The sequence below is a fragment of the Pyxicephalus adspersus genome, chromosome 8 (genome assembly GCF_032062135.1).
Source record: "Pyxicephalus adspersus chromosome 8, UCB_Pads_2.0, whole genome shotgun sequence".
NCBI classification, from domain to species: Eukaryota; Metazoa; Chordata; class Amphibia; order Anura; family Pyxicephalidae; genus Pyxicephalus; species Pyxicephalus adspersus.
The window spans coordinates 43,637,063-43,646,544 of NC_092865.1; the positions used below are offsets into that span (position 1 = coordinate 43,637,063).

General features: G+C 40.5%; 1 protein-coding gene across 1 annotated transcript in view; it reads right to left on the minus strand.

The window, feature by feature from the left end:
* The window catches only part of TCF20 (transcription factor 20), a 45,828-nt gene extending 36,866 nt beyond the window's left edge, over positions 1–8,962 (minus strand). The window contains exons 1-2 of the mRNA XM_072420234.1: positions 8,777–8,962; positions 7,591–7,685 (exon numbers count right to left, since the gene is read on the minus strand). The gene's annotated coding sequence lies outside the window, so the exon portion shown is untranslated. The remainder of the gene's footprint in view (positions 1–7,590; positions 7,686–8,776) is intronic.
* Positions 8,963–9,482: the final 520 nt, after the last annotated feature.

Sequence of the window (9,482 nt, forward strand, 5' to 3'; positions counted from 1 at the left end):
ACACCTCCCCATTCCCCAATTGAAGTTCAGAATGTTAGATAAGAAGACAGGAATGTGTAACAGGGCAGGGAGGCCCATTTTAATGGGCAGAGTGTTTTATGTTCTAATGATGCTGTAGTAATGAGATTGTAAGGAGAGAATGTGCCCAACACTTGAACCTATATTTTCAGTTTTGTACCCCCACTCTGAGAGAAATTGGTATACAAAGAAGAGAAGCAGACAGTAGTTTCATAGGTATAGATTTGTGATAGGTTGGTATATATTTAGGGGCCCCATCCCAATGCTCCTTGCTATGTTAGTGGCTCTGGGGTCCCCAATTTGCACTTTCAATTTAGGACTCCTTGCACTTTCCTCAGAAACAGCAACCCCAAAGTTTAATTTTCATAACTTTTTACATTTGTGACCCTCATATCTTGAAATTCTTTAAAGCTGGGGGGCCGAAATTGTAGTAACTAGTATCTATGAGGGTCCCCTGTACACTCTGAAAATTACAGGACATTGTGACATACATATTAGGAGATATGGAGGTTTGTACACAAAGCTGTGAGGATGCAGAATTACATGCAGAGAGCTAGCAGTGGATACATTTCACAGGCAGAAATCTGAGCTCGTGCTATGAGATGGGGGTGGGGCTGCCTGTGTTTCCTTCACATGAAGGCTGCATAGGAGGACACAGAGCACAGAGCAGCTTCACTGAGATCCGTGCATCCGAGGATGAGAGCTGCAAGAGCTGGGCGGGGTATTCAAATCAGCCGGGCGGAGCAACCGGCTAAAAACCTCTGGGGAGAACTATGTAGTTTGATGTCATCTGCATACACAGAAATCGTACTATTATTCCCAAACTCTATATCATTTCTAAAGATGGTAAACAGTAAAGGTTCCAAAACTGAACCCTGGGGTATACCACTAATAACCTTAGACCAGGCAGAGTATGAATCATTATCCTCCCTGGCAGTATGATTATTTGAGTATTTTTAAATGTCAAATCTGTACATTTGACATTTTAAAATACTTATTTAAAATTTCCCGCCTGCACGTACCCACGTCGCATGCCCACCCGGTATCTGCCTCTCATGGCCTGGAATCTCCAACGTTCACACGCTGGGGATGCGAAGCCAATGGACACAGATGCCTGGCCAGCATAGCCGAAGAATGCCGTAGGATTATGAGGACCAGGTAAGCCCTCAATTCCACCCAGAATGTGGCTCGGGGTTACCGCTATTTGTAATGAAATTTAACCCTGAGCCACACTGGGGATTACCGCCAGGGGGGTTATTCACTACTCTCTGAATGCAGTCTTTAAACCAGTTCTCTATACATTTACAGATTAAACTTTCTAAACATATACACCCTAATTTGCAGTTTGTGGGGTACTGTGTGAAATGCTTTAGCAAACTCCAAGTACACTATATCATCTGTTACTCCACTCTCTACCTGTTTACTTCTTCATAAAAAGAGAGTAAATTTGTTTGAATTTGTGTTTCCTGAATACATGCGATCAATAAAATATTATTTTTCAGCAGAAACTCCTCTATGTGGTTCTTTATCAAACTCTCTAGGACCTTCTCAACTATGGAAGTTAAACTTACCAGTCTGTAGTTCTTTGGTAATCACTTTTGCTACCTAATTAAATATAGGAAGCACTTAGGCCTTACACCAATCCATTGGTACCATGCCAGTGTTTAAAGAGTCTCTAAAAACTGGAAACAATGGCTTTGAAAAAACTGAGCTCAGCTCTTTGAGGACACGTGGATGTAATTTATCAGATCCTGGTGCTTTATCAACCTTAATTTTGTCTAACTGCTTCTCAATCATATCAATTTTGAGCCAGTGTGGCTCATTTAAAGCAGTGACATTGCTATTAGCAGTTTGGAATTGAGCTGTGCAACTTTGTGTACACAGAGCTTTAAAAAAATTAAAAAAAAAAAGGAGGGGGGGGAGGGGTTTGCAAAATCTGTCTTTTCTTTTTTTCCCCAGTTACCCCAGACATTTGCCTTACTTTCTTTTGAAATCTGTCTTTAATTTTGAAGTTTTGCACATTTTATCTCCTTTCTACATCTTTTGTCATATTCTTTATAGTTTTCAAATGATGAAAGTGATCCTTCATGTTAATTATTTTTGGAATGCCCTTTTCTTATTCTTTATGGCTTTTTGAACATTAGCTGTGAGCCACATTGGGCTTTATGTTAGCCTTTTAAACTTATTACCCACTGAAATGTATTTTTCAGTGTGTTTGTGTAGAACAGACTTTAAAAATTCACATTTCTCTTCTGTGTTCTTTGAGGAAACATTCACATTTCTGTTTTGTGTTCTTTGAGGACAATATTCTCCATCAGTCATGGAGAGCCACCATTAATAATGGAAAATTTGCTATCTTAAAATTGAATGGCTTTATCTTTCCTGTTTTTGCTTCCCATTTACAACTTATATTAAATTAAATGGTTATTATGGTCACTCCTACTCAGATTCTCTTTTATATGCACATTTGTTAAAAGCTCTGCATTTTTAGAAAAAACTAGGTCCAGCAGAGTATAATTTCTAGTTGGGGCTGCCATAAACTGTACCATAAAATTATCTAGTTTTAAATTCATAAATTTCCACCTTTTTGCTGTACCTGTAGTGTCTTTACTCCAGTCAATGTCAGGGTAGTTAAAAATCTCCCATTACTACCACTGTGCCAGTCTTTGCAGCCCTTTCTTTCTGTGCTAGTAGTTGATTCTCTATTTCCTCTTTAGCATTTAAGGGCCTATAGCAGACTCTAATAATTAACTGTGTATTATGCATCCCCACAATCAACTCCACCTTTAATAACCTCATTACATGCTCCATCAACAATTTCTTCTTACATTCACTTTCAAATCACCTCTCACATAAAAACAGATACCATCACCTTTTTATTTCACTCTGTCTTTATGAAAGAGAGCATTAACCAGGAATATTGGCAGCCCAATAAGGAGCTTCTAACTCCTTTTTTTGTTTGCCAGACTTCTAGCATTGGTGGAGAGACTCTTTAAACCATTGCTGCATTTACCAGCAGTTTGCCAAATCCTTTTGTTTTTTTGGTGAAATTAGTTCTGCGCATTCCAATGTTTGTGTGTAACATGCGAAACTCTATATACTTATCCACAACCCTCCCCCCAACTATCCCCAATCCACACTCCACTGGTGACTTACCCCCGTCTGACCTTTCTGGCACTTTATTTGACTGTCCCACTCTCTCTGTCAATAGTTTAAATATCTCTCCACCATTTCCATGAATCTTACCCTTCTAGCACAGCAGACATCCTTCCATTTAGGTGCAAACCAACTATGACATATAAATTTTACCCCGATAAAAAGTCAGCTCAGTGCTTCAAGGATCCAAACCCTTCCCTTTTACACCAGGACTTAAGCCATGCAATTAGCCGTCTAAGTTTCTGCTGCCTTTCCTGTGTTTGGCATGGCACAAGCAATATTCCAGAAAACAACCTTAAAGCTCCTTTCCTTTAACTTGAAACCTAGTTCTTTAAACTGATTTTTAAAGATCCTCCATATATCCTGTCATTGGTTCCAACATGGACCAAGACAGCTGGGTCATGCCCAGCCCCTCCCAGTAGTTTGTCCACTTGGTCAACCACATGCCGAATCCTGGCACCAGATAGACAGCAAACCATTCAGTTAAAGGGATCCGGGCCACAAACTATCAGTCCTCCTGAGCATAGAATCCACAATGACAACCAATTGTTTTCTCCTTCCTACATTGCCTTCCCCAGCCTTACTGGATGGGCTGCTCCTCGGGCTGTTAGGGGGTAGCAGTAACATCTACAGTTGCCACCACCAGGTTTGCCACCTGCACATTTTCACATAGCTTTGCAAATTTGTTAAGGTGCTCAAACACAGGGCTGGCCTTACTTTACTGGCAGCCCCTATCACTTCTTCTATCTAATAACAGTAACCCAGCTCTCTACAAGTTCATCTTGATTAACTTCTCCACCCTCCATATCTAAGCCATTAACTACCTGTTCAGTGACCAGGAGACCCCTCAAAGTAATCCAGAGATTTCAGTGTTGCAATGCGCTCCTCCAGATTTCTAATGGCAACTTGCTCACATCTGTCACAGTGGTGATCACCTTGGAGCTGTTGCTTTATTTGTGCATACAAATGGCAGACTGTGCACTGAACAAAACCTTCCACCTTGCTGCCACTCATTTTCCAAAGTACAATTTTAATTGCAATAAAAAATTCTTGTCTGTCTGATCACTCTCCTCAACTTTCAAAAATCACGGATTAGCCTTAGAGCTGCTGGTACTGAATAAACTAGGTTAAATTACAACATCCTGGCGGAACAAGATGACCAAGGGGGGACAGAAGAAGATGGCGATGCTTGCAACAGAACAGAGATAGGAGAGCGTATGTCTCCGCAGAGCCCTCCTGCGATCCGCCCACTTTTCATGCCTTCTCCACTGTATGATTTATTATATATATATATATATATATATATATATATATATTTTTTTTTTTTTTTTAAAGCTGCCTGCGTACAAGTCAGCAATCACGATGGGCTTGTGCATGTGAGTGTGTGCAATGTCGTCATCAACAGCACTGTGATAGTGTTGACAGGGTAGAATACCATTAAATTTATAATTATATGACAGGTAGGTATATAAGTGGTAACAGGGGTACCCAACCTGTATTTTTAATTTTGGGCTCCTATGCGCACTTCTTTTAGAAACGTTTTTAAACTATTGACCTCATATCTTGAAATTTTTTAGAGGATTGACATTTTTGGTTACTAATAGCTATGAGGGTACGAGGTTAATAAGACCTACAGTTTAGGAGATGTGAAGGTTTGAACATAGCAAGTTGTTAGGCTGCAGACTATGACATGCAGTCTTTACATGCACACCTATCACGGTGCTGCTGTTAACATCATTATACATATCCACTCAAGTTGATGTATTTCACATTTCCCGCCCAAATATGCTAACACATGCATAATGACAGGGGGACACCAGCAGTCCAGCTCTCATCTGCTTTCATATGCACAATGCTCCAAAAGTGGACTTTTCACCACATTTTTAACATAATATAAAAGGGTGGCTATCCCTTTTATATTACGAAAAAAATGTTTTTGTTTTATTTAATAAAAACATGGAACACTAGGAACTTGGGTCACAACATACAGTACTGGTCAGTCTGGGCATAGTACAAGAAAGATAGAAAAATGGGACACATTAGAAAGTTGGAACAAAAGTATAGTAGGAAGGTAGAACACTGAGACAAAAATAGTTATTTTAATGGATATATATGGCACAAACAACTGGGAGCACTGAATTTGTCATGTCTTGCCCAATCCAAATTTTGACCACCCAGCTAAAAAAAAAATTTCCAGATTGAAGTATATGAAGTGAGTGTATGTAAAAAAATGCAAAATCAAATGTTGCCTGTTCCTTTATGCAAAAAAAAAGCTCTGCCTGATCATTGAAGGTGGAATTTTAGTTCCACTTCAAAAAGAATTGGCCTGTCCCTTCTGCAATAAATACCTGCTTAATTACAATTTTTAGTTCTGATTGGACACAGCCTTGGGACACAGTTTCCTAACTTATGACAGCATTTTAGCATCACAACTAGCATATGCAGAATTTTCGTCTCTTAGACTATACATCCAAAACAACCATTTAATTTAATCAATAAAAAATATATTTATATCTGACCCAGGGCAAATATACCAGAAAAAAGGCAATATTCACAGCCCTGCCAACAAAAACAGGCTCTTACAAGACACCAGGTCACCCCCTAGGCAGATACTCCACAACAATAAATCCTATAATAGTAGTTTACATCACTTATACCATCATCTAGTCCTTGGGAAGTGTTCTGGTCCAACCTTCACTGGGCCATCTAAGCCATCAGGTGCCAATGTGCACACTGAGCAATCTCAGTGAGACATCACATCCGATGCTCACATCATCTTTGGTGACCCTGAGTCAAGCGTGCACAGGAAGCCTTCCGGCCACCAGAGAAAGCCTGGAACAGGGGACCCACTATGGTCCCCTAGCCCGACTCCCAAATCTCTCACAGGAGCGCTAAGAGGCTGGCAACTAAGAACAGAAAGAACACTGTAAGGGTAAGTAAGTGTCTGTCTTTTTATTTGATGGGTAGCATGTCTTCTTTTTGCTTGACCATAGGTGGGAGAAGCTGTCTCTCAGATGTCCAGCTAAGTGACAAAGAATACATTCAGTACTGATAAGATCAGTAAAAGTAATTGTGAGTGACTTGCATCAGGTAGAATTTTCCTAAGGGTTTCTGCACCACAAACATGTGCAAGTATTAAAACTTCCTCCATAGATCCAAAGGTACAGGTGGCAATATCCTTTGGTCCACAGACCCAAAACAGTGAAATCGGTGCTCTTGCTTTTAAAAACACTTTGAGAGAGGAAATGGGAAGTCCAGTACATAACCTTCATCACACTTAGTTTGAATTCTAGAAATCAACACAAACTGCTGAAAAAATTTCTGTTGGCCATGAGTGAAAGGTGTCAGAACATACAGTGCATCAAAGCTTGCAGTATATGGACCTGTATACAAGTAGAACAGTCAAGGAGGATATGCTGACCCCTATCCCCTGCCAAAAGCACTTCAAATAGGCACATCCAAGCTGAAAAAAGGAACAGCATAATATGGTAGTCTGGCCTTATAGTCACAATTTGTTTTATCAGGTGGATGGTCAGGTGCATTGTTTAGCTGGGGAAGAGATGGCAGTACAATGCACAATAAGAAGAGACAAGGCCAGCAAAGGCAATGTGACTAGCAGTTAAATGTTTACTTTGCCAGGCTATTTCTGAAATCTACTCACATCGGCTAATGCCCACTTGCCCTCGTAGTACTGCTCCTGACAACTACCAACCAACAAACCAGAATACTGCTTGCTATAAATCTTACCAATTGGCTCAGAGCCAGAACTTAAAAAGAATTCACAGAATTTGTAGCAAATAGCATTTTTGACAGCTTTGATAGAAGAGCATAAGCAAATCAGTAATACAAATCTGCAAATGTGATACCACAGAAGCATGTGCCTATAATTTCCAATTACTAGCAGTAACATCATGCTCTATTGGTGTAGGAATGACAAGAGCTTAAACAACAATTTGCACTACAATACTATATTTTTGGGAGGAGGGAGGGTTGGTGAAGGGAGAAATCTTTTACATGCCAACTCTAATCAAACTTTTAAATTTATTATATTGGTAAGCCTACTTGGTTTCCAACCATCATAAACTATACCTTTCTGGCAAAAGACATAAAAAGAAAGAAAAATTCTTCACATCCACACAGACTTTAAACCTGGATAAACACCACAAGGGTTGTGTTTAGTGAACACAGATGCACATACTGCGCTGAACGACAGAAAAGTTTGTACATCTCTGATATAGATGCACATTACCCTATATTAGATCAAAATTAATGTTGTACACTTCACTCATCATCTTACATATCAACCACCTCCTCCCCTCCAGAAAGCGAGCAATGAAAAAAAAACAATGATTACCAGAGATGAACAGGACTATTTTATGTAGCTGCCAGAGTTGGTTCCATGATATAACTCCTTACCTCTGCCTAAAAAGGCCACTCCACTTGTCCAATTTATGATGTTCTAGAGTCGGCACATGCACACTTGGCCTCTTACTGTGTCATTTAGAAAGCAGCTGCAGTGAGAAAGAGCATCCTAATGAACACAGAAAAAAAAATGATGCAGATAAAAATTATAAATACTTTCAAAGGTTTTTTACTGCAGAACAGTTCCCCAAAATCTCTGTATAATGTTAATACTACAGAGTGTGCTCAGACTTTCCTGAAGGCAGAACTAAACCTTGTGGCACCTACCTATAGACTCCTTCTTGCTTGGCGACATCTTGATTGGACATACCAGGGTGACATAACTCCCAGGAGCGCTGGGAATGTCGAGTTTCTCCGGCAGCCAAAGCTCAGCTTTTTCACACAATCCTGGGAAGGATCAGGCAGGTGTGTAGAAGGGGTATGTTTTTGCATAAGAAGGGGCATCACCTGTCCCTTTCTGCAATAACCACCTGCTGGAAATGCTAAACTTCAAAGTGGGACTTTGGTTACACTATAATAGACATTTATTTTCAATTCTGAATGTGCTCTTTGCTCAAACTAGGAATTTGGTATATTCTGCGGCTTACACTATAATCCATTATTTTCCTGGTCTACAAATTCTATTGGGAACATGAAAACAGTACCTATGTGAATTGAATCGTGGTTTTCTCTAATCCTAAATCAGTGCATAGCCATTTTTATAGGAATTTGTGTAAACACCAAAGAAACAGAGGAGCCCCAGTGGAAGGCCCGCAGCATATTCTGATTACTAGATGGGATACAAATATGCATGTCCATCCATGGAAGGGGTGCTGGATGTAGGGCAGACTATTTAGTGTTTGTAACATTATAGAAATGTCAGGGTGTATTTACCAATTTGGAAGGAAATTGTTGGGCGCTTAGAAGAATGTATGATTGCTGTACAGAGGTTCGGATAATGTCTGCACAATCACCAAGAGAAGTGAGATTGGAGGGGAGGAAATGCAATAATAATGTACAGTGGAGCCCTTTGATCATCCAGCCAATCAGTATCCAGAGCAGCCAGGCCAGGGCCGGCACTGCCGTTTCATATACGGCTTTAGCAGTGCAGGTGAGCGAAGGTGTACATTGAATTTTCCAGCACAGTAACGGACTGAACGTAATAAAATAGATCATTCATAAGCCCCTCCCTCTTTCGTACCTCTCATCGCCTTCTCGTAGGGTCATTTACCACGTAGTTCAGTATTCCCTAGCACCGACTGCACAAACAAGCCACTTCCTGTACGTCCGTACGGTCGCTCCCTGTACTGCGCAAAAGGACTTACAGCCGACACTGAAGCATCCAGCGCCATACACAACATGGCGCTGAGCCCCAAGTCAATCAACTGCGCATGCGTCCACTATCTGCCAACCGCGCATGTCTGGCCCGTTGCAATGAATAGATCGCAGCACTCCGCCTACATTCCCGTTACGAAAAAATAATGGGGTGGAGAAGTGGGGGGCAGCGTGGTGACAGTGTTTCTTTTTATCGTATAATATGGCCACACTTATGGTCTTCATTAAAATGGCGTTTGCGTTTTAGCAGTCACCCTTCATCATTATTGTCGCCATATTGTTGGGAAATGTCTGTTCTAGTCAGGCCACGCAGATATTTGTGCTGTTTATTCCCCGGTGCTATAATGAAGGATGATCTGTTCTTCAGTTGTATGCACAGTGATAGAGCATGTGAGTCCAACATTGCCGCAGACATTTCTGAATGAACCTGCCACTGGTTTTGTTTAAGTTTCTTTTGTTTTGATTTTTTTATACTTGATCTATAAATATTTCTGTCCTGATATGATAATCTGTGTAAAATCCATCCAGCCGCCATGTTCTGGAGTCATCTTCCAGGTTCTTACGCTACCCAA